The sequence below is a fragment of the Mandrillus leucophaeus genome, unplaced genomic scaffold (assembly GCF_000951045.1).
Source record: "Mandrillus leucophaeus isolate KB7577 unplaced genomic scaffold, Mleu.le_1.0 Scaffold178, whole genome shotgun sequence".
Classification (NCBI taxonomy): domain Eukaryota; kingdom Metazoa; phylum Chordata; class Mammalia; order Primates; family Cercopithecidae; genus Mandrillus; species Mandrillus leucophaeus.
Window position 1 is genome coordinate 1,282,278 of NW_012101787.1, and position 27,244 is coordinate 1,309,521.

The 27,244-nt window shown below is 33.8% G+C and overlaps 1 protein-coding gene across 4 annotated transcripts in view; it reads right to left on the bottom strand.

Moving 5' to 3' along the window:
* The window catches only part of ZEB1 (zinc finger E-box binding homeobox 1), a 189,024-nt gene that overhangs the window by 111,839 nt on the left and 49,941 nt on the right, over positions 1 to 27,244 (bottom strand). The window contains exons 3-5 of one of the 4 annotated variants that reach the window (XM_011977310.1): positions 26,538 to 26,693; positions 24,742 to 24,904; positions 12,500 to 12,642 (exon numbers count right to left, since the gene is read on the bottom strand). The exons of the other annotated variants lie outside the window; for them this stretch is intronic. The gene's annotated coding sequence lies outside the window, so the exon portion shown is untranslated. The remainder of the gene's footprint in view (positions 1 to 12,499; positions 12,643 to 24,741; positions 24,905 to 26,537; positions 26,694 to 27,244) is intronic. 4 annotated transcript variants of the gene reach the window in all.

Genomic DNA, 27,244 nt, shown 5'->3' on the forward strand with positions numbered 1-27,244 from the left:
ATACACAGGGAAAGAGTATTACAAAGAACAGCCAGTGCAAAGGCTCTAAAGCAAGAACTTGCCTGGAATGTTCTAAGAACAGCAAAGAAGCCAGTGTGGATGACTAGAGCAAAGTGGCTGTGAGCAGGCAGGAGTGGTTGGCAGTGGCTGTCTGGGAATGACAACCCAGAGTACAGAGCCTGGTAGGCTATTTTAAGAACTTTAGTTTTTATTCTGGTTGAGATGAAAAGTCAACGTAGGATTTTCATCAAAAGAGTGACATAATATGGCTTATATTTAAATATAACTACTTTACCTGCTATATTAAGAATGGACTGAAGTAAGTCAACAGAAGAAACAGGAAGACCAATTACAGGAGGCTTTTTGCATCAATACAGGTGAGAGATGAAGGTGATTTAGATCACGGTTGTAGGAGTAGAGATGGTGAGCAATAACTGAATCTCAGAAATATTTTTGGGACAGAAACAAGATAATATTTTGGTAACAGAAATGTGAAGAATTATCATATGTGGAATGAAAGGAGGACAGGAATCCTTGGTGATACCAAGGCTGATAAAAAGACAGCAGATGGGAAAAACTGCCGGAGGTAGTTTTGGTGGGGGGAACATGAGGAATTCAGTTTACTATATCACATTCTAAGAAGACTAAAGGGGCCAGGCACGTTGGCTCACACCTGTAATCCCAGCACTTTGGGAGGCTGTGGCAGGCAGATCACCTGAGGTCAGGAGTTCAAAACCAGCATGGACAACATGGTGAAACCCCATTTCTACTAAAATTACAAAAATTAGCCGAGTGTGCTGGCACACGCCTGTAATCCCCACTACATGGGAGGCTGAAGCAGGAGAATCACTTGAACCCAGGAAGAGGAGGTTGCAGTGAGCCAAGATCGTGCCACTGTACTCACTCCAGCCTGAGCAAAACTGAGCAAAACTGTTTCCACAGAGCAAAACTCCCTATCAAAAAAAAAAAAAAAAAAAAAAAAAAAAAAAGACTAAAGGACTTCTGATCATTAGCAAATGGATGATCATATAAAGCCATGGTACTGTATGAAGTCACTAAGGGAGTGAATGTGCAGTTTTAAAGTCCCCAAAATTCCAAATGTTGGAGCATTCCCAATTTAGAGATGGGGGAGGCAAGAAGAAATCAGCAAGAGATTGAAAAAGCAGCAGCCAGAGGGGTGGGAGAAAAAAACCAGGAGAGTGTAATATCGTACCTAAAAGGCCAAACAAGGAGTGTTAAACACCATTGCCTGGTCAAATAAGAGAAAGACTGAGATGATCATCTGATTGACAGCATGGTAGTCATTACGAAGTGCAATTCTGGTGAAATGGCAGGGGTTATAGGAACTGAATTCAGACAGCACAGGCATCAACATACTTCAGAGATACTGGCTGTAAATGAAAGACATGGGATAGTAACTAAAGGAGGAACTGGGAGTAAGATTTTTCTTCAAGATGGGGAAAAAACCCAATATTATTTGTATGTTGGTAAAAAAGATCCAGTAGTGAGGAAAAATGATGCACAGAGAGAAGGCAGAATTGCCCCAATTTTTTGAGACTCACTAATTCCCCCATTAAAAATAATTTCAATATTTATCCAAAATTTAGAACCATAGTATTTCATACAATAATATTAATAAAATATAATACAAAGAAGCCAATATGTATAATGGCTCTAAAAATAAGTATAAATGTTGAAAAAACCAATGAATAATATAATTTTTAACAGCTGCCCTTCCCAACCCATTAACAGGTACACATGTTTTCTTTTGCCTTACTTGCCTTAAGTAAGTGGTGTCTTCTAAAACCAAGATTATATTTTAATATTTTTCACTTGCTCTGATTTCTGGTTGCTGTGTAACATATTCACAAAAAACAAAATCTACTTTCACATTCACATAGTTCTTTGAAATAGATTACTAAGTCCACATTTTGTTCTTATACTTTCAAATCTAGACTTTAGAAAGCTAAACTATTAGCTGAATATCCAGTAGAGAAAAAAAGCTTTCTTATTCAGTCAACTTTGCTAAAATTATATAAATATACTCCCAACTTAAAAAATAATATCTATCCACAAGCATTGTATCTGCTTGTAGAAGAACACATGCATCCAGGAAAAACTGTACTTTAAACCATGGATTGGGGTTTAAAAAAACGGCCAGTCAGAAAACGCCATAGGCTTTGAGGGTCACATAAAATCTCTGTTGCATATTCTCCTTTTTTACAATCCTAATCCCTTACAATCCTTTTAGAAATTTAACAATTTTAAAATGTAAAAACAATTCTTAGGTCATAGGCCATACAAAAACAGTTTGAGGGCTGGATTTGGCCCATGGGCTATAATTTGTTGACTCCTGCTTTAAACGGTTGTACAAAAGATTAAATATGATCCAGGTGAGTCAAATTTCAGGATTGAAGGTGGACACACTGAAAATTATTTATATTCTGCAGAAAGTAGATATATGCCTGTCAAAAAATAGGAAGGAATTTCTACTTGAAATAGCACATTCGAAACATTCTGTATCTAAAAAGCAATTGAGCTGTCCTTTTACTGAAAGCCACTGTATTGATAAAACAGCCACTATCTCTGGTTACATAATCAACCCAACTGATACACTTTTCGGGATTATCTCTTAAATACTGTATCAGTAAATACTGAAATAAAGGGAAAGCAGTTAACTTGTTTTAATTTCCCCTCTTTAATTTACTGCATTAACCCCAAGACGAAGCTTCTGGGGAGGCTGAGGCAAAGAATTGCTTGAACCCAGGAGGCGGAGGTTGCAGTGAGCCGAGATCGCACCACTGCACTCCAGCCTGGGCGACAGAGCAAGACTCCATCTCTACAAAATAATAATAATAATAATAATAATAAATAAAAGTTTTAAGTTAGGAGAGCTCAAGCTATTTTATTAACTTCTTCTGGACTGTTACATACTCATAAAGGCAATGGATCCTTCCTCCAGAAAAAGAAATATATCCAAACTTTTGCTTTAATTTCAGAGAGATCCAGACTCCCTGAAGTCTATCCATGGAACCTGAGCGAAGATACTCTTAAAAGCACAAAAACTTCATTCCTTCAGGTAATTTCACATCAGGTTTCTAAAAAGATAAAAACCTACATAGCTATCACATGGTGGTGAGTAAAGTAAAATTATATTTATAGATAATCTAAACATCAAGACAATAATACATGCTTTTATAACTGGTGGATTTTTCAGTAATTCAAAGCTTCTTTAATGAAGTTTTTCTCTCTCTCCTCACATCAGCTTATGATTTCTGCTACAGTCTGGCCAGTTTCTCACTCTGCCAATATATGCTGTATTTTTTTCTGCATCAATTCTCATGAGATGTTACCCTTGCCTGCAGTGTTCTTGCCGTACATGTTCAAATCCTACCTATTTGTCAGGACCCAAATTAAATTCTACCACTTCCATCATTTCTTTTTTGATACTGTAGCCCATAGTTTATTTTCGTGGGATTCACTGCTTTTATAAACACTACTAAAACAGCGAGTCATATAATAATTTGTGTTATCACACTGTTTTTGTATGTTCTGAGTATCTCCACAATGGTGCCAGTAACAAAAGGTAGGAATACTTCTCACTATCATCTTAGGCTATAGCACTATTATACATGACATATTTCATAAGTAATTATTAAATAAATGAATTAACTTAAATGGCTTCTGAAAATACTGATTTGGTTGCTCAATGTAAACCTGAATTAGAGGCAAAAATTTAAAAGAAAAAACAACTCAATGTATATTTACAGTGTTGTGCAACAACAAAAAACCTCAGTGAAATGAAATTGAGCATTTAATTTTTAAAACTGTATTATCTGTTAAGTGACAATGCCCAAAGCTAGAGAAAACTCTATAAACTGAAGTACATGATCATGATTACTTAGCTGTTCCTCTCCACCCCATGGACATGATGGGATAAGAATAAACTGCCTTGATTTTAGTTCCAGTTTTGTGGTCTAAATATAGCACTGAATCATAACTGGCTGGCATAAAAGTCTATTTAATGTTCCAGTAGGTCTTAGGCATTTGTTTCATTCAGTGCTAGACTTATTAGTTATTTTCATATAAAATTTTCCAAGAGTGTAACTAGTCCCAGGCAGCATTGAAAAGTGGTGAAGTCCCTCCTTTACAGCTCCTACATCACTCTTTTGGCATCACATTGCTTTAAAATCAGGTGTGTTCAACCTGCTCTCTGATGCTGAGGGTTCCCCCTGTGGCACCCTGCCTAGGTTTGTGCTCAGGTCAGACCTCATCCCTAGCTTTCTTTTCTTTCCCCTGCCCAAATCTCATGAATATTTACTTCAGTCCATTAAAGTCTTACTAAATAAGTAGGTTATTTCCTATAAACAAACTCATTTTAAGGTGTGTTTATTGTGCTAATTAAAGGAAAGACTATAATGTTGGAAAAACAATGTTTTTAAGTTTGAAGGCATTTCACCAATGCCTTTCATATCATCAACCTAGGAAGTGCTACTCTTCTTGCATAAAGTTAGCACCAGTTTAGAGGAATTATATTCTATAAATAAAAAGAAAAAAAAAGCATGAGGTGTGACAAAACCACTCCTAACACATTCAGGAAAAGTATCTCGTGAGATTCAGAGGTGAAGCGCAGTGAGAATAGACAAGATTTGCAGTTATCCATATGTAGAACTATTTGTTAGCACACTACGGTTAATGAAGGTAAAGTTATTCATAAATTCAGTTAATAAAACAGTTGTATAAAGCAGATCTGTGCAATGTTTCACAGGTGACTTAACTGTATCAGAAATTGAATTCGTTAATCCTCTCTATTACTAAAGCATGAGCAACAATCCACTTCCTCTCTAGTATTTGGACTTAATGAAGGGCACTGCCATTAACCCCTGCCCAAGTCAGGACCCAGGAGTTATCTCTGGTGTATCTGATTCTTCATCCCCTCATCCAATTAATCCCCACATCCTATAAGTTCTAACTTGTAAATATCTCACTATATGCCCACTTCTCTTCATCCTCATTGTCACCACACTAGTCAAGCCCCAGTATCTCTTTCCTAGATTTACTGTGAAGTTTACTAAATTCACACCCTTCCATCCTTCATGATGCAGATTCAGCAATCTCAGAAAAATGCAAATCTGTGGTACATGCATACGACGGAACATTACACAGCTATGTGAACGATTAGCAATCATAGTCAACAATATGGACAAATCTCATAATCATAATACTTCTTTCACCCAAGTGAATACACATTGTATGCCCCTATTTATATAAAGCATAATATAGGCAATACCCTCCATATACAGCGAGAAGTCAGGCAAGATGTCTCCTTGGTGGGCAAGAGACAGGACTGACTGGAAGGAAAAAGAAGGGGAACTTTTAGGATGCTGGTATTGTTATTTTTCTTCATCTGGGTGTTCATCACGAATTTTCACGTCTGTGAAAATTCATAAAGCAGTATGCTCACACTTCTAGATGTATTAGGCATTAATAAAAAATTTTAGAAAAAATACAAATCTGATGGTCAATGTCTTCCCACTGTTCTCAAGCTAAAGCCCAAAGGCTAATATCTAATACTGACTTGCAAGATATTTCACCATACAGTGTCATCTTTCCCTCTCTCCATGTCTTTTATCTTGAATGTGTTTTGTTCTTCTTCCTTTATGACTCTCACATCTGCTGTGCCCTCAGCTCAAAACACCACCTTGCCTTCTCATTTGGTTTAAATCTAATGTGCCTCAGATTCAGTTAAAATGTCATTTGTGCAACCTGAAATAGATTGTAGTTTTGTTTTCTGACCCCAGATTGGGTTCTCATCACCTCCATCTTCCCACCATCACTCCTCTTTAGCTGTGAGGGCAGGCAATGTGTTTTGTTTACCACTCTATTCTCACAGTTCTCTATAGATTTGATGACTGAATATATTTACTTATATCTTATACAAGGACATGGCAGGTAGCTGTGGCAGTTTCAAAGTCTAACTACTCCAGTATAAATGATTAGATTGCTGAGAGTGTTTGATATGCAAACTTAAAGGAAATAAAAGTTAAACATTAAATTGTTTATACACAAAAAGATATAAGCCATCCATATATCTCTCAAGCACAGGGAGAAGTCACTTTTAATGGTTCTTAAATGTATTTGAAAATTCTATTTTAAAAAATAATCTATGGCAATAAAACTCTTGAAACAAAATCATAAACTTTTAGTCACTGTCTACACACAGATGTTGAATTATTTTTAATGTCATGTAAACCAAGAACCCAGTACTGTTTTAATGAATTGAGTGAGGTCAACTAATTGCTTCAGTTTCTTTTAATGAGAAGTCACAAAAATATTTAATATCTGTCTACCTCAACTTTTTTGAAAAAAACTATTTTACAAATATTTGCAAACATTCCTAAGAAGATTTTAAGCTTTTCTAAATTAAACATAAAATAATTGGACGAATACAAAGTAAAAATATAACTTTTTATTTGTTAGAATTACCCATGGAAAATAACACAGGTGGCCTATCAAGTGGCATTCACAAACTGTTCTTCCTGGATAAAAAAGCAAAATCTGGTCACTTTTTATAATGGCAGAAAAGCATAGAGTGATAATTACCTTGAGTGAAAATGTCCAAAGGAATAAAAACAAAACCAAAACTATAATGTTTCAGAAGCCAGTATCATTTTCTATAATGAGTTTTATACTATGCATTTTAGAATCTTTAAGCATAATTTAATTTAAATAAAAAATATAAATAGTACAGCTGGGCATGGTGGCTCATGCCTGACAGTCTCAGCTCTTTGGGAGACCAAGGTGGGAGGATCGCTTGAGCTCAGGAGTTTGAGACCAGCCTGGGCAACATGACGAGACCCCTGTCTCAACAAAAAACACAGAAAAATTAGCTCAGCATCTTGGTGCACACCTGTGGTTCTGGCTACTTGGGAGGCTGAGACAGGAGGATGGCTTGAGCCTCAGAGGTTGAGGTTCCAGTGAGCGGTGGTTGTGCCACTGCACTCTAGGCTGGGTGACAGAGTGAGACCTTGTCTCAAAAAAAAAGAAAAAAAAAATATATGGATATATAATATCTATATAAAAGTATAGTAACATATTTTACATTTATATATATGTAGTGTTCCAAGTTGCCTTACTTTTTTTCTACTCCTTTCAGAAAATAATCGTCTTGTTTATCATCCTCTAAATTGCTTTTTATTCTAATATTCAATTTATGGCATAAATGCACTAGATTTTAAACTAGACAGATTTTACTGGTTAGTATCAAGAAAAGAAAAAGAAAAATGGTATTTCCTTTAATTTGAGAAAAAGGTATTAGTTTTGCTAATTAATACAGAACTTGCTTACTTACCATTTCTAAAGTCCTACTATAACATTAAAAGCATCTTAAGATCAAAAAGACCTAAAAACGCCCTAATCACTGAAAAACAACATGAAGTGTACACAGGCTACTGGAGAATTTCTTTAACTAGGGTTCAGAACCAAAACTGTCCCAATAATGCCCAGTGTAATGTTTATTAAGGCAATTACCTACTTTTTTAATATTCTAGAAATACAAAAATAACATTATTCACCTATTTTCCTGAGTTTTAGTTTTGGAGACAGAATTTGAAAAGAGAAAAAGGGATTTAAATTATAATGGATAATTCGTTTTCTTTTTAATCTATCTTCAAGAACTTATCACATAGTCTCGTACTTTATTGGAAGGCCATTTTAATGTTAACTAGTAGAGTTCACTCAAAGGGCAGAACAGAAGAAACCATTAGCAAACTGAGGCTCCCATTTAGGCTGGTATTTTCAAGTTTAATTAATTGAAGGTAAATGTATATTTCTTTTAAAAATCAGTATGAATTTTAAAGAAATAAACTTTTCACAAGTATTACTTTTCAAATGAATGAAGATAAGTTACTTAAATTCTTTAAACTTCACTTTATCAGTAAAATGAACACATTAGACTAGATCACAGTGGTTGTTGATCAATTTTTTTGTTATGAAATCCTCTGAGAATATGGTGAAAATTATGGACATTCTCCCCAGTAAAAACACATGTATACAAAATATGACTGTAATTTTAGGGGATTCGCAGAATCTCTGAAATCCATCCAAGGATCCCCAGGTAAAAAGGGTACTAGATTATATTTCAGGTCTTTTGTAGCTTTAAATTATGGTTTCAGAAATAAGGCAAAAGCCTTTAAACAAAAGGAAGTCAGTCTTGAGAATAAAAGTGAAAACGCAGACACAACTCATTAGTTTACTCATTGCTGTTGAAGACATTAGCTAAGAAAGGCTGAATACCTTACTTATATATAGATGTGTTAATCTGACAAAATAATTCATACCTGAGACATTAGAGGTTAGGCAATATCAGATTCTTACATAAACCCAGGATATTTCTAGACATGAAAATGTGTGACATTCACAGCTTTCAAATGACAGTAAATTGTCTTCCTCATCCCAACTCCACCATCACCACCAGCTCCAATTCCTTCCCTCTTGGAGTGAGGAAATAATATATACTGAAAGCTATATTTGAGACCTTTCAGGTGACTGTTTTGGGGGAGGGGCAATATTTTCAGATTCTGACATTTCTTATTTAAAAATAATTATTGGATCACACATACACACACAAAAACTTACCTGTAGTTCTTGTTCTCTGAAGGAAATGCAGTAATTGAAAACACCCCCACACTCTTGGGTACATTCTCCTAAGCGTGAATGGATTTGGAATGCGCCATAGCTTAACTTTGGAACTGCTAAATTATGCCACTCTGCATTGGCAGTTGGCATCCACCTGCCTACATAAATAATAATGTAAACCCGTCACCTAGAGTCATGCACTTTGTGAAGGAAAAGTATTCTCTGGAGGGAGAGGGAGGTGGTGCAATGACTATCTTTCGAGACAAATAGTCTCTTCTGTAGCGCTTAAGGAGGGCAGAGCCACACTACTAAGGAGGTGATTGTATGCTTCAGAAATAGTACTAAAATTAATACATTAAAAATGTTAAAGAATGAAAATGGAAAGATGTTCCTCTGTAAAAGCAGCTCTTAGGAGACCAACTGTTGAACTGGTCAGGATCCAATGGTCAACACCAGAGCAAAGAATTACAAGTACTTAAATACTTGTAACAAAGTAGGCCTAATCCTGGCATTCAGTAGCCTTGTATTTTGTGTTAATGCTTGACTACCAGAGATTTATGTGACAGATGCAATGGAAACCAATGGTAGGAAAATACCTTGAAATGGCCAAAACCCTGAAAACTGCTATGGTTACTGCCAAGGGAGAATTAGTTTTCAAGAGAAATGATAGCAGCAATGTGCTGTTAGATGATCTACATTTTACAAATTCAAGTAATCATTCAAATTATAAAATTTCGTAAACCTTACACGTTAATGTAATAATTTAGATTTAAAATGTTTAAATATGTATGGACTAAATCCTTGTCATTTGACCCCTCTTGTGTCTTAAACGTACTAGATCATTAGGAACAAATGGGCTACAGATATTTTCTACTTTACAGGCTGATTTTTGGAGGATTATTAAAATCCTGTGCAGAGGAAGTCATGCTCTATTTTCTAGTCCTCCAAGATCAGGCAGCCTGATGATGTCTTCTTCTCAAGTTAAACCAGAGAAGGTTGTCAGATAAAATACAGGACACCCAGTCAAATTTGAATTTCGAATAAGCAGTAACTTTTTTGGTAAAAGTTTGCCCCAAATATAGCATGGGACATAATTACACTAAGCCATTATTTGTTATTTACTTGAAATTCAAATTACACTGGACATCCTGTTTTGTTTTGTTTTTTTCCTTCTGCTAAATTTGGAAACTCTAAACAAGGGGAGTTCGCAGGGTCATCCAGTGGATTTTAGCATGTATGAGGCTAAAATGAGAATTCCACTCATTGTCTAGATCTGAACTGTGGAATATGGTAACTACTAGCCACGTGTGGCTATTGAGCACTTGAACTGTGGCTAGTCCAACATAAGATGTGCTATGAGTATAAAATACACAGACTTTGAATGCTGAGTATGAAAAAAATCTTATAAAACATTCTATTAATTATATGTTGAAATAATATTTTTGTGTCTATTGGGTGAAATAAAATGTAATGAAAACTAATTTTGCCTCTATTTTCTTAAATGGCCATTAAGAACTTAAAATTACATATGCGGCTTCTATTTATGGCTCAAATTATCTTTGTACCATATAGTGCTGGTCCAGATGCCTCCAAAGGCTAGAATTTCTTTGTTGTCCCATTTCTAAAAAAAATCAGTATTGGTAAACACATAAGACTGCTTCTCTCACCTCCCTCCAGCTATCAGAGTAGGTAAAGAGCATGATCATGCCAGGGAACAAAATTTCTAGTAGGGACTAGCATGAAGTGGCTAGGAACACTTCAAAAACAAAAACAAAATGTGGCATACTGATACCCACGAAAGACAAATCAGAAACCTGATCTCTGACAAATCATTCTTACATGATTAAAAAGAGAAATAAACTCTAATATGGGTATGTGTATATGTACACATGAAAATCAAATCTTCTCCCAGATATTAGTTTCAATGGAAGAAGCCCTCAGTACCATTATTTTGGGTTTTCCCTCCTACACATGATCAAAATCATAGAACAATAGTTGATTTTGTCACCTACTATGAATTGAGATGGATAAGTTATTAATAAGAATTATTAGGAAACGATCTTATTTTTGATACTGTAGTTACAGAGGGCAAAATCTCATAGATCTCATAGGTCCCCATTTTATTTATACATCCTACAAAGAAGTATGTTTGGGGAGATTACAAGTATTTTAGTTAGAATAAATCTTTAGTTTGGTTAAGAAATAATAACCTGTTTAGTTATTTCTATAACCCACCTTACAATTTTCATTAGGTTGGAGATTTAATTCAAAGTGTTTTCTCAACTGGCTAAAAGAGATAACACATTTGTCCATTCTATGCTGTTATGAAGGCTAAGATATTTAGCATGCTCTTGCAAATAAAAAATCAAAAAAACTGTACACATATATAGGTTATCTCTATACACCCAATAATCTATATTTCTTTTCTAATAAAACCTACATGATAATCTGTTTTGAAGATTTAAATCTTTTAAGTTTACCTGCAGTTATAATAACCAAGACTAGTTCTAACTCCTCAATCATTTACATACAAAAAAAGTAAATTGGTTCTCAAGGTTTTTCAAAAAGGTCCAGTTTGCATTTTTTCCTCATTCTAACAGCAAACACACAAGTATTTCTTCTCTTTAATATCTTTTATTATACAGATATAGGAAGAACAACGGTTTTGAAAAGACAAAAAAATTATCCTGCATCAGAGGCAGAGTTGCTAGACAAAAATCAGCAGATTACTCCCCAATTTAATGGTCCATAAGTTGTTCACATTTTGTAGAACTAAAGTCTTCAGGATCACTTTAAGAGCTTTAAGAAAAGATGAATGAAATGAAATGGACATATTTAATTTCTTCATCAGTACTTTAAGTCTTCATTGTTAATACTACAGAATACTGGGAATTACAATCTAAAATGTTTTACTAGACATTTAGTCTCTTGTTATTCAAAGTATTCTTGTCTAAGACTGACCTAATGCTAATATTAATGACATTTTTGAAATCAGCATGCTTTTGTTCTGATTGTTGGATAATGATATCCAAATGACATTTTAATTTAAGACTGGTCATTTTGAGAGACATCTATAGATTATATAAGTGAACAATAAGGTTTTCTGATGTTAGAATTTGGAAGTAAAGCACAGACATTAATTTGTTTATCCTTCATAAGGTTTCCCTGATAGAACCAACATATTTATTCTTCATTTCCTGAAGACAGGAAGAAGTTGTAAGATGAAAAAGAAATTGCCAATTTTAAGTAATTTTTTCAAGTTTTAAGTAATCTTTTTCAATTAAGATCTGACATAAAAAATTTTATGATTACATACCTTTTAAAGATTAGACGGCCTTTGCTTCCACACTTTCTGAAGTGTAATACAGAATACAAAATGGTTTGAGGGGCTTTCCCTGAAGTAAAGATAAGATACAGCTTCAAAAAGATCATGAAAAGTAATTCTTCAAAGCTGGTTCTATCAACTGAAACTATTATGTCACTAGAGGGCCTAAATGGTGTCATTGTTTCAAAATTCTTAATCCATATCTCAAGACATACAAAAAAATTCTTGATTAACCCCAGCAGTTATTAACTGAATATAAAGGCAGACTAAACTAGAAACAGGTTTTATTATGACTGGGATTTTTTTTTTTTAAGTAAAACAAAACAAAAATATCCATACCTCCACAGGGCATGCTTCACTTCTAAATAACGAAAAGCACCTCTTGATGAATGTGTGATGTCCTATTCACAGGTAGCTGTCTGGGTCTCCCTTCTGTGAGAACATCTGAAGGTCTCACACCCTCGATGGAGCATTCCAAAACCAGTCTTAGGTTAGGAGCCTGGGCCCACGAGTGCGCACTCACTACACAGTGCTTACCTTTAGAGAACAAGGTGGCTGACACAAACTGATCAAGTTCTCACACCCCACACCTCCAAGAACACTGAAAAAGATCTGCAGATCTTTCTTGGTGCAGGAGGGACCTCTTTATATTCCTCTTGTGGTGGAAGTTTAAGGTTGTCCTGAGGGAGGAGAGAAGAGTAAAAGATTATACTGAGATCATACTATTAGGATCAAGCTTATCTTTCCATATTACAAAATGAAGTTTTGAGAACAGAAATTAGATGAAATCATCACTATGCTTAAAATCACATTCTCTTCATTCACAAAAATATCTCCTCTAAATACTGCATGTTTCAAATATTACTCCTTAGACCCAAAACCTTAAGTGACTAGTTCAATGTCTACCCCCATCACTGGGAAGTTGAGAAGTTGAAAAAAAATACAGAAAAACTGTAGGCTGCCAAATGATCATAGTTATAAATTCCGTTTAAAAAAAACATATACAGCTAAACTCATTAAAAAGCAATGAGTTAGAACCAGCGGAAATTCTGTCCTCCCTTTGTATTTTCAATATAATGGCATATGCTATTTCCTAACAACTAACAGAAAAGTAGCCCTTTGAATTGTGTTAAATGCCACAGAATCAATAAATTACTCTACTATAATCAATACATTAATTTAGTATGAATCAACAGTAGAATCAATCTACTAGAATATAAAACTCCATGAGGAAAGGAAGTCTGGCTTTGTTTTTTGACACACTATCTGTAGTACCTTAAATAGGTCCTGGTACATAGTAAGCATTTAAAAAAATTTTGATTATTAAGAAGAATATTAACCAATCAGTCAATATTCTTAAGGTGAAACTTACATAAAATGAAACAAAAGCCTACAAATGTTCTGAGGAGCTTGAAAATATGTTATACAAAATAATACTACTATAAATGTTTAATTATATATTAAATAACTGTTAGGAATACAATATTTTAAAATGCCATATCCTAAAATATGAATGAGAAAATACTATAAATAAATTATTATGATCCAAACTCCTTGAAAGGAATGGAATGCTTTAAGATCAGGAAATCATGCAGAGTACTTTAAAATATATTATTAAATACCAAATATCAGAAGAAGAATATTAATACAGATGAAAAGTAATACACCTTTTTAATGCTTTAGTATTAACAGTTTTTGTCCAGAGTGTAGAGCAATATAAATCAAGTGATAAAATGGTTGTCTATAGATATAATTCTGCCTAAGTAAATCATTACCATAATATTAAATTGAAATCAGAGGATGCTATTCTATAAGTATGATTTTCTTACGTATTTTAATATGTACATTTTGTCTGACTGCAATAAACAATCTTATTCATTTGTTTTCCTTTAACTTAAACTATTATTAAAAACACAGAGACTTATTTCCTTTAAATGTTTTCCAACTGTTTCCAAATCTGATAAATTAGGGAGAAAAAGAAGAAACACTGGCAGGGTGTGGTGGCTCACGCCTGTAATTCCAGCACTTTGAGAGGCCGAGGCGGGTGGATTACAAGGTCAGGAGTTCAAGACCAGCCTGGGCAACATGGTGAACCCCATCTCTACTAAACATACAAAAATTAGCTGGGCGTGGTGGCAAGCACCTGTAATCCCAGCCACTTGGGAGGCTAAGGCAGGAGAATTGCTTGAACCCGGGAGGCAGAGGTTGCAGTGAGCCGAGATTGCGCCACTGCATTCCAGCCTGGGTGACAGAGCAAGACTCCATCTCAAAAAAAAAAAAAAAAAAAAGAAGAAATGCTAAAATCAACATCAGATTAATGGTACTGATGAAGGACTGAATGTGTATACTTTAAAAAATCTAATATGTAAGGCCAAAAGAATCAGAAGAAATAGCTATTTATAAAGTACTTGATTCCATTTGACCCCAAAATCTGAAAATGTAGAATTAAAACTCAAAACATACTGGACATGTGTATGGTGCATTTCATTTCAGAGTAGAAGACATCATTTGCTGTATGGTCAAAACCACAGTAAGAAAACAGGTAGTAAACTTGGGATGTATGTCCACCCTTCATCACTAAAATAATGCTTTAATGGACAGATTATGGTTTGATTACAGGCAGTAAAAACCTTTCCACATTTCACACATAATTCAGTTTTATATCTTGTCTTGGGGAATCAGGTTTAAATGTGAAAAAAAGAGACTTAAAACAAAACTTTAGGCTAAAGAAATAAGTGTACACAAAAACTCACTTAATTTAAAAACAATTTTCCTATTTTCAACATCCTGTAAACCTCTGAACTAACTCTGGGGGAAGGGGTGAAAACGGTTACCAAGTACTAAGTGCAGACAATATGACAAAAAGAGCTAAAACGGGGTAAAGGCCAACACAAAGTTGGAAATCCTACTGAAAGGAAAAGACTGCTAGCTGGTTGAATCTCCCAGGCCAACAAGGGCGAAAAGGGAAAACAAACTCCCAAGACAGAGGAACTGACTAGAAACTTACTCATGCTGTGGATAACGGATCCCTTGCCTCATTTCCACCTCAGAGGATGAAGTCTAAGTTTACCACATTCAGAGATTTCATGCTGAATTTTTCATTTCACCTGCAAATACAGACTACTAAGCCATACTAACATCTCACTTTAAGTTCCCTACAAAACTTCCCTGAGCAATCTACTTTCCTTCTTTAATGCTGGCCAGTGTTTCTCATGCAATCTGTAGTGAAGGACTGTTTTCTTCCCACTGGGGACCCATGTTCATGGACTACCATCATGACTATACTCAGCTCACTCAACATAAAACTCTCCAGGCAACTGAGTTAAAACTACTGGCCTGCACTTCAACCAGGGAGACAGGTGATGTGTCTGAATGACAGAAATATGACATGACTATAAGAGTTTCTAAACCAATACAGAAATTGAGAGTAAGCATTTAGTCATGGATTGATTAACAAACCAGCACCAGTTCATAGCCCATTCTTCAAGGAGCACTGGTGTAGGCCAGGCGCAGTGGCTCAAGCCTGTAATCCCAGCACTTTGGGAGGCCAAGGCAAATGAATCACTTGAACTCAGGAATTCCAGACCAGCCTGGGAAACATGGAGAAACCCCGTCTCTACTAAAAGTACAAAAATTAGTCAGGAGTGGTGGAACATGCCTGTAATTCCAGCTACCTGGGTAGCTGAGGCAGGACAATCACTTGAATACAGGAGGTGGTGAGGCTGCAGTGAGCTGAAATGACGCTACTGCACTCCAGCCTGGGCGATAGAGTGAAACTCTAAAAAAAAAAAAAAAAAAAAAAAAAGGCACTAATCTAGGTTACAGTAGTAGGATCTTATGATACTCTTCCTTTATACTTTTTATTGAATCCAATTTCCAGTTTTAATTCTCATGTGCCCTTAGAAACTACTCACTAATAAACTATCAGTGACTTATTCCAGTATATTCCTTTTACCAGTTCTTTCTACAACACTGTACAATAGAATTTTTGGCAATGGTAAAATTGTTCTATAGCTTCATTGTTCGAAAAGGTAAACATTAGCCATATATGACTACTGCCCATTTGGAATGTGGCTAGTGTGACTAAAGTACTGAATTTATATTTTTACCTAAACAGATATAAATTTAAATTGCACATCAGGCTGGTGGCTACCATACTGAACAGTACCAGTGCAGTGCTAAAGTGTTACATTATTGTCATGTAACCTTTTAAAAATTTAGCATTTAAAAAAAAATCACTTATTTCCTTCAATTCTAACAGAAATATTTTAATTGTGACTATCACTTTCCATATGTACATCTAGTTATGTACATACTTGTAATCATGGCATATAAATTTACTATTTTATTTTCACTTATATCAAACATTTCTCCTTATTTCTGGAACTACACTATCTAAACTTGTGGCCATTAGTCCCATTTATCTATTTAAATTTAAATAATTAACATTAAATTAAAAATTCAGTTTCTCAGTTGCCTTAGCCACATTTTAAGGGCTCAGTAGCCACATGTGGCAAATGGCTACCATATTGGACAGTGCAATCATAGAATATTTCTATCACCACAAAGCTCTCCTGAACAGTGCTGTTCTATAGTCTCCAAAAATAATCATTTAAATGTAATATTTTATGTTGCTGTGCTATAATTAGTCTTTAAACTGAGAATTTTCTCTCTCTCTCTCTATATATATATATGAGAGACTGATAATTAGCATAGTATTTCCTAATATGTTATTATGATATTTCTAAACATTATTGTGACTCTCAGCATGTATTCCTGCATTATTTCCCAAAAGGGTCTGTTAGCACTGCTTACTTGCAAATATTAGATTTCTCTTTTTAAAAATTGATGTCCTTTAATACAATGAAAAAAAACCCATATTTATTTATTATTCATATGTCTTTATTTTCATATTCTTAATCTGTCACATTCATTTCTCATTTATGTTTCAGAATCTTGATATCTAAACTTGCATATTTACAACAATATATAACTTATAGCCATTATCACTTTCCCTATAATTTTTAATGTAGTTTCCACAATTTTCTATTATCCTTTTAATCATAATATTTTGGTCCAACACAAATTTTTAATATTCAAGTATCTTCTGGGTGAGTTCTACTAATTCTTCAAATACGAGATGTAAAGGTATTCTCTCTGCTACCTTTTCTAATTCCTATGGATGATTTTTGTCTAATTAGTTTTGAGGTATATCACTGAATAGTACTATCCAACACCACTGAACAAATATCCTTTAAGTGCCCCTCTCTTAGGAAAGAATATTTTGTCACACATTTAGTTATTATGTATGTTAACAGATGGGACAAATTTTGTATTCCTCATAGTCCTCCAGTAATCTATGTTTTACAAAATGAAAACAAGCTGATTTTTTCAGTATTCCTCTTAAGAAAACAGTTGTATTAATTCAGGGAAGTATGAGTAGAAGAAAAGAATGAACGTAGATAGCATGTTCTACTCAAAAATTAAGAAAATAATTTGCTGGTCTATCACCTATTCAAGATTTCTTAACTCACAAAATGTTAAATGTTTGAAACTAGTAAAGGGGCTGGTTTCACATATGTATTGACATTGGCAGAAACCAAGGTGGCATGCAAGCAGAAGCAGAGAAACTGAGGTCTGAGTCAGCCACAGGGATTTGCATATGTCATGGGATGCAGGCCATGTCTCTTCACTCTCACTGGCCATGAAGTCAGGCTTCAAATGAAATTAACACCTTTTTTTTTTTTTTTGAGACAGAGTCTCACTGTCGCCCAGTCTGGAGTGCAATGGCACAATCTCATCTCACTGCAACCCCTGCCACCTGGGGTCAAGTGACTCTTCTGTCTCAGCCTCCTGAGTAGCTGAAACTACAGGCGTGCACCACCTACACCCAGCTAATTTCTCTATTTTTAGTAGAGATAGAGTTTTACCATGTTGGCCAGGCCGGTCTTGAACTCCTGATCTCAATGATCTGACCTCCTTGGCCTCCCAAAGTGCTGGGATTACAAGCGTGAGCCACTAGGCCCAGCCAGAAAATTTATACTTAAATCTCCAAAGGACAGAGAGGTCTCTTCTGGAATCTGGGTAACACACCTATTCTTGCATCATTGTCACGGTTTTAGACACTCTTGCTTTAAAACCTTCTGATATTTAGTAGGACAAGACTTCTCATTACAGAATCACTATAAAATAAATCACTAGAAATTTTGGAAGTTAGAGATTCAACCCAAAAATCTGTAAATTACTTTTAGTCAAATAATTTGCCAATATTCTTGATTTAGAAACAGTTTCTCTCCTTTTATTTGAATCTTAAAATTGTTTCAAATACACTGGATGTTAACTTATTTTCCAAAGATCTAATATCTCCCTCAAATGTATTGCTAGATATTACATCTTGTTTGTTGCAGTTCAGAATGGGGTATTTGGTACTTTATTAAATTTTTATTATTTAATAAATGATTTTAGAGCTGACTACTGTAGATTTTTCTAGGTAATCAATCATGTCATCTACAAATGAAATATTTTAGTTTTATTTCTTTTTCAGATTTTGTTCATTACAAGTATTAAATAAAAATGGGGTTAGTGATGATGGGTGGACAAATTAGTAACAAAAATGGTGATTGTTTTGTCCCTGAATTTAAGTTTATTACCATTCATTCTACAGCTTTGGTTAGATGATACTATTCAGCTTGTTGATTTAATGAAGTATCATGTTCTTTGAAGCTCAACTCATCATTCACAGTTAGTTCATCACAAAATAATGTATTTGACCAAATAAAACTGGGAAAAGGTCTCCAACTCCTATAGGACCAACACTGTATTTATGTTGACTACATAAAATTATCCTAATACTGACAATTTTCATTAAAATAAGAAAAGTCTTTATTCTGTGAAAGTCCTCAGAGTCACATGTAAAATGGGAACTCAAGGTGCTATGTGGTCCCTGTAGTATCTCAAGTTAGCTTTGGAATATTACACTAGGTATTTAACAGATGATATTTAAGACACTAGGCTTCTTTCCAGTATACATTGTTTCAGGTATATCAAAAAGGTGTAATTTATGAAGGAAATTTCTTCTTATAGAAGAATTTCCACTAATAAATGTGTAAGGGGTGGCAGATTTAAAAATTCATTCTCTTGCAAACCCTAATGACAGAATTGATTCAAAGAACAATCAGTAACTTTTCCCACAGGAGAAAAGATTGGTAGAAAACTCTCAATAGAGAGATTGGGCTGGCACCACTGCCCAATTTTAGCATTCATAAAAGTATGACAAGCAGACATATGCTCCTTGATGTGATGCAGTATAAAGAAACAGTTCCATGTGTGAAGTATTCCTGCATGCCTTCCATCCTCAACACCTAAACCAAAGTCGAACCTGAAACTAATTAAGTCTTTCAAGCCAACTTTTAATTCACAGGAAATTCAGAGGCTACAGGAATAAGTTAGAAGCCAACAGAGAAATCCAGAATGGAGGATATTCTACAGGATAGTTTACCCAGTTTTGTCATTAACACATGAAAGGGAAAAGGGGAGGGAAGGAGGAAGGAGGGGGTTTGGGAGTGAGTGAGGTAGACAAATGGTGGGAAAGAAAAGACCTTTTAATTATACAGCAGTCCTAACAAACAAATGCTATACAGATCTTGGTTGGATTCTGAAAGAACAATCTAAACGTAAAAATGACATTTTTCAGTCAAAAGCAGAGAAATCGAATACAGAGAGAATATGAGGTGGTTAGTAGTTAATTGTTAATTTTTTGTTGGATGTGATAAAGGTATTGTGGTTATATAAGAAAAATTCCTTCTTTTAAAGAAATGCATATGAAAGAATGTAGGAGTGAAAAGACTTGAAGTCTGGGATCTACTTTAAATATAGTCAAGGAAAAAGAAGACAGTAGATGAAGCAAGTGTGGCAAAATTTTGCTGATTGTTAACTCTAGGCCATGGGGTTTATTACACTAGTCTCTCTTAAGTGTATGTCTGAAATTTTTTACACTAAAGTTGTTGTTTTTTTTTTTTTTTTTTTTTTTTTTAAATTCAAGCCTTTGGAACGTCATCTATTAAGCCAGATATATTCTAGTACAAGTAAAAATGGAATTACCTACCCTACTACATAACGAACATTCACAACCAATACAAAGCAAGGATGCAAAAGATATGACAGACTGCCCTGTGTGTGACTGGCACAGATTCACCCATGCTTTAAAAGATTCATCTTAAAATTAAATTTGACTTGCACATACTATTGCTGTGTGTTTGTAGAAAGAATACATATATATGTGTATATATATGTGTGTGTGTGTATATACATATATATGGGGGGGGAAGAATTTGCTAAGTTTCAGTCCAACAACACTTTAGGAAAGAGAATATCAGAAAACGAAATAATTTGTACCCTCAAAACAAACAAACAAAAGAGATGACAGTTTATGGGGTACATTACAATACATAACAATACAAAGAAGGTTATTTTATGTTGATACCTTCCTACCTCCATTTCTCAACAAAAGCATGCTGCCTTCTGATTTTATTAAAGCATATTACTTGGGTATGCATTCTCACAAATTATCTCATGATTCAAATGAGTCCTTCTGTAACTAACTGATACTCCCTTCTCTAAAAGAGACCAACTGGTCTCAGCTACATAATAGGAGTGTAAACTGTTACAGCCTCACTGTGCTAAACATAAAATATCAGGGTATTTTATACTTAGTAGGTACTCAGGTATTTAAGTAAATGATAGGTATATGTATCAACAGAGATATTTGGATTTATACGCTCCTCTTAAAAATGTAAATGCATTTCTACTGGGTAAAGTACATGGTAGAAATACATTTGAACTAGAAAGACTTTCTTATACCCCTTATGTACCTACCACCTGCAGATCCACCACTGTTCTAGTGGTTATCATGTATCCCCTCTTATACAAAGTATGTTACAGAGTAAGATGGGATTGTCTATTTGTCACCTTATTTTCACAACAATTAGGTTATTTTCGTTGGTCCTTGACTTTACTTTTACCGAGTTAATGATTACTTAATGATATGTAAGATTTTTTTCCCCAATACACCACAGTAAGCAAATCCTCCCAGGAAAAAAAAAAGTTTTTCTTTATGCTAATTGAATTTGCTTATAAACTTCAGTCTTCTTTCATATCATTGCATGTTAATATTTAATATTATATATTTAACATTATATAATTATATCCTTTTCCTAAAAATGTCTGCATTCAAACTCCTTGCAAATATTTTAACATTTAAAATACAGTAATTCAAAACAGAGGTATTCTTAAATCTTCTACTAAGCCTATAAAGGGCATCTAGTTTAGCTCTCATATTTTATCTGAAAAATTATTCTAATTATGACTATGTTAGCATCTAGTAGTTCAATAATCACAGCAACTAACTTCTGATGAGTATGTATGTATGCATGTATGAGTATATACGTACACATTTTTTACTCAATGTTCACTTGATGCTAAACCTATCAGAGCACAGACCTCCACGACACTAATACACAACTGGATAATACAGTGGTGCTTCAATGAGCAGATCACAAATACTCCCCCGCCTTTTGAGGAGTAGTGATTCAGTGAGAACATCTGGTAAAGCAGACGTGTGTATACATACTATCCAATATATATGTATTATCCATACATCATATAATGTATATATTATATATATTTATATTATCTATTCATAATCTATACATAGTATATATTAGTATAATATATCTTTCGTGCTTGTTTTAGTTCCTTTCCCTTAAAATGCTAGTCTGCTGTTTAATGAATTGGTAAATTATTCTGAGAACTCATGACACTATTTCAAGAACTAGAAATGCCCTCTAGTGTTGCCAACAGCAGAGTTTGTAATGACTGCTGTCATTATTCATTTATAAAAAGTTAATTCAAAGGTAAAAAAATTATTTAGTAAATGTTGAAACTTTATTTAAAAAAGGAATTTTAATCAACAAGAAAATGTCTGAAAATGAGGCACACTAAAGGAATTTCATGTTTCCCTTGTGAAGTTAAAAAACATTACACTTGACATTAATGAAAAGATCATAGAATGATGCAGAAACACTAGATAATTTATGTGGGACTATCTGAGAAGCCTTGAAATAGTACATGTAAAACTCAATTTGAAGGCATTATACAAAATAATTTTTAGAACAGAATTCTTTTACTCAGTAAATTTGGAAATTAAAACAACCCTAATGAATTCCTTTCATTTGAATTTGGAAAAGGAATATTGGATGGCCATGTGTGTATACACACGACATACATAATAAGGGTACTGAGATGCTAAGATGGCCTCATAATTTTTACAGGTTTGTATATCTAAGATAACTCTGTTTATTAGTGGCACAGCAGGAACTAGGTCTCGGATTTTGTGCTTTAAGTATTCTTTACATGGCTCTTGTCTCCCTAGGGCCTAAGTAGAATGATAGCGTAATTCTTTTAGGCTACCAGGACACTATATTAATAGCTAGTGGTTTCAATAGACAACTGTTGACTGGTTACATTATAACTAATTGTGGTCATGGGAAACCATACTTGTATTGAAATAATTTTCTCTCATTCAGCATCTTAAAATGAAAACAAAAATTTCTGTATTGCAAAAAAAAAAAAAAAAAAAAAAAGGCACTAGGTTATAAAGTATCTCTAGATGGCATCTCTAGATAGCCTTTGAGTGACTGCTGAAATTCAGCTACAGAGGTCCCAAAGCTTAGATGAGAATTTCACAGACTTTTTTTTTTGTTTAGTAGTAATAATAAAAGCTCTTTACATACCACTCTGAAATATATATTGTATGTATTTTAAGCACCATCTGCAATTATTTCAGTTGGCACAACTTTATGAATGAAGTAGGATATTTTCAAGATGAAGAAATTATTATTGTTATTATTAACTAAAACAACATTTGGAGCCCTTTCTATGCACTTTCCATATGCTACTCTTTTAGCATTTTTATATATCAAATAATATATTTTTTCATAAGATATATACTCTTATTATCCCCATTTTACAGGTAAGAAAACTGAAGCACAGTAGAGTTATGCAGCTTTCCTAAGATTGAAAAGCTGGTAAGTGTCAGAGTTAACACTCACACCCAACCAGTATGACTCTGGAGCCCAACTTCTTAACTACTACAACTTGGTAGTTTTAAATGTAAAACTGCTCCATATAATTGTCTTAAATGACATTTATAATGTATATAATATGCATGACAGGCATTATGTGCTTGTTCTGCTCGTATTCACATTTCTTGGTATCTCAGAAACTTGCAGATCTTTCCACAGCAGTTTCTCATTTTAAATAAGCTATACAAATAATAAGACTTTTTCAGTCTCTACTAACTGTAAAGAAGGTCAGTCTAATTTTTACATCAAAATGAACAATCTCATTTCATGAGGAATATGAACGGATTAAAATTAATATACTACAGATCAATTTCAAGATATCTTTAAGAAAGGACTGTTTTGTTTTTATAATATCATAAGCCACTATACTTTATTATAATTACTTGCTTAATGTCTATGTTCCCTGCAAGACCTATGGAATCACATCAGTCTTATTTATGACTATGCCATGCCTAGTGCAATGACTGACATATAGCAGGTTGTTGGTAAGAATGTGTTGAATGAATAAATGTGATTTGCTATTCTATCTGTTAAATTTACTTAAAATTTACTAAAAATTTACTTAAAAAATAATGATCTCACTATAAATAGTAGCTCAATATTTTTAGTAATACCTATTTCACATAAAGTTTTACATATTAATAATTATCAATATCATGATTTTACAAGCTGTAACATAAATTTCCTTTAAATAATCCTTGTGACTTATATAAGCAGGAACTCCTTCTTTGTAACTTCTTTGTAACTTCTGCCAAATTTTTAAGAATGGATGTAGAAAGACACCCCATTTTATTTTCTACATTTAAGAGGTTCTTTCTCATATTGAACTAAAACATTATTTTCCTTTCCATATCTTTAAACAGTAACTTTTATTTAAATTTTTCTCATTCAAACTTCCAATTCATTTCTTCTAACACCATTGTAATTCACATCTCCTTTCTTCTGACAGTAGAAACTCCCAAATTCAAAACAAAAGTCATTATACTCCAACATACACAGCCAATCAGACATTAATTGTTTCCTATATTGAGAAGTTATATAGTTAAAAACTGACGACTATTGGTAGAATTTTGTTTTAGAAAGAAGTTATTTCAAATTCATTGCAATAAAAGAAATGCTATGTATCATCCTCCATCTGCAATATTTACATAATTATGTGTTTTAAATATCTTTTTGGGGCTAAATACCAAATTCTTCACTGGGCATCGTAAGCCCATCAAAGCCACTTAAACAGAACCAAAAAGAGCTGTCAAAGAAAAATGAATATCACGTACATTCCGAGGCACGTTACCCAGGAAGGAGTATTTCTTCAAGACACTCTGGAAGGTATGGGAAGGACATCTTTCTCCTAGCACTGACAAGGGGGACTGCCTACTTCTCTAAGTGGAGACCTTCAAATCAGAATACTTGAACTCAGGTTGGTGACTTTGAGTATATCCAGAAAAAAGCTAAATTTGTAAGTCACTGCAGAGATGAAGCGTAAACATTCAGATATCCAAATGCTCTTTGGATTTTATTTTCCAAAACGTAATCGACATGTATGCTTCTGCGTGTGTGTATATGAAAAACATAAATGTTACATTCCCTTCTTTAAAAAAGAGATAAAGTTGACTTGATTAAGGAAAAAAAGTATACTACCTTTAAAAAATGTCTGCATGTAACAATTTTAAGTTCAGTTGAGGAAATCAGTGTCCCTCTTCAGGGCACTCCTTCTTGAAATCGTATAAGAACTCTCCCATAAGTGAAATTCTCACATAAGCATGCTGCTTTGACAGGGCTTTGTTGTAAATTCTTAAGAAATCTAAGAAAATAGAATAGCAGCATAAAAATGTATTTCTCTATGGTTAGAATTTAGTCTTTCTAATGCCTAGCTTAGCAGATATTAATAGAATTAACTTTAAAAGTTGAAAAGCAAGTTATCAATTCACTCTAATAAATAAATGTGTAGGTTCTATGCTTTATTTATACACTAACTTTATTGTTCCTACCCTTGTAGAAACTTATGCCATTTCACAGTATTGGTTCCAGTTGCGGTGTGTAATTATACCTACACTGTAATTACCATTGGCACCGGAAGTTCAGTAACAATTAGGGAATATCTGTTTTTAACCCCACCATTTTATTCTCAGCATCTACCTAAATGGATGACACATAGTAGACAGACTATACAAATATGAATTACTAGACAGATGGACTAAAATATGAATGTTGCCATCTCAAGTACTTAGTTCACTGTAAACATTGGAATGATTACATAATGACAGATGCTGTGCTGGGTGCTTGTCACAAGAGCTCTTCCTGATATGTTTGTTATTAAGCTCTAGAAAGCAGCTAAGAACACGGCCAGATTCAATTAACATAATTTTGACATCTCTAATTGGGCATGAAAAATTACTCCAACTATGTGAATCGCAAAAATCACACATTTGACAATAGAATGGTTAATAGAATTATAATATATTATTAATATGCTAATCTTCATCAGCCGTCATCTTGTTATCACAAAACTACTATGTCCATGGACACACTGGAATAATCTCAGACAACAATCTTAAAGATTTCAAACTTGCTAAGATCCTACCTCCATTCTTGTCCAAAGTTAACGTGACTAATCACGGATCTGATTGGACACAGACGTCCAAAAAAAGGGATATGCAGGAATCAAATATATTCAGGAGAAAAATATAAATTTAAGGTCATTTGAAGCATATGAAAAAGTAACCAAATTTAGAAATTATTTTCTCAGTGGGAGTATGTGTAAGGCAGGAGAGAGATGTCTGATTTTATCACCAAAATTTGATTCTGTACCATATTATGAACAGCTACTCCACTTTGTTTTGGGTATACAGTATAAACGTCTAATCTTACAAATTCAATAGTTTCCACCAAAGTATAGCAGCAATTACACACTTTTAAAGAATTACTGTTAAACTAAATGGATTTTGTCATATATTATACTTTTTTCTTTCCTATTTTACAATGAAAGTAAAAAACAAAACAGCATTCAACATACTACTGCAAAACTTGTCTACTTTAAGAAGCACTTATGAAACTGAACAGAAAAACTCAGTTTAGTATAAATTTTTTAAAAGTTAAACTTTAGTAAAGCAATATTTGTAATACACTATCTTAAATAACTACAATAAAACTACAAAAATTGAATTTTTAAACCACACATGAACTATATAATTGGTTTTCCATACTTTTATACTATTTATAAACATTAAGTATGTAAAATCTCTTATCTATAAAACCATTCTTTGCATATATTTTATTAAAATATAAGTGACAGACATATAAAATTCAAACACTTGTCATTATGTCCTAGATTTTAAAAGTTCTAAAATTTTAATTCAAATATAATAAATTGGTAGGCTTTACACACAGACACACACACACACACACACACACAGAATTTAAATGAAAACTCTTACCATTGACTTCCTTTTGATAGTCACTCCAATAGTCTTTCTTGATAGTGCTTTCCTATATCAAGCAGACAGTAGCCAAATCACAAAATGACATTTGGATGATCATGTCTTCAGATGGGAGTTTTCGGCCAATTGCCAGTTGAGAATTTAAACTGAAAACTAAATTACCCAAACTTTATTAAGTTGTTCCCACACCCACCAACTGATAACAGCAATAATTCTAAACTGGAAAATAAAGTGAACATGATTTACCTCCTGTTCAAACAGTCCTAATATTATATTTGAGAAGACATGCTATATTAAAAGAATCCCATAAAATTCTAGTATCTTCTGAAAATGCTTTTAAGAAAATCTCAATCTCTCACCAAAAAGTTACCCCAATTATCCTATAACCCAAATTAATACATGATAAAGATGGTATTAGATGACATAATAAATTATGGAGTCACAAACCTAGGTTCTGTCAAGCACTGCCTTCACCTAAAAGCTAACTGTAATGTCTGGAAACACTCTGACAGTATCATCTATATTTATATTTATTAAATCATCAACTAATTGTAAAACTATATACTACAAGAAGTTAGAGGTTACACTTTAGTGTAACCCTGCCTGATCATGATACTTTTTGACAAAATTTATGGTTACCAACTTCTAATTATAGTACAAAAATGACTCAGCTCCTTTTCTGTTCCAATTTAGACTCTTTTTCT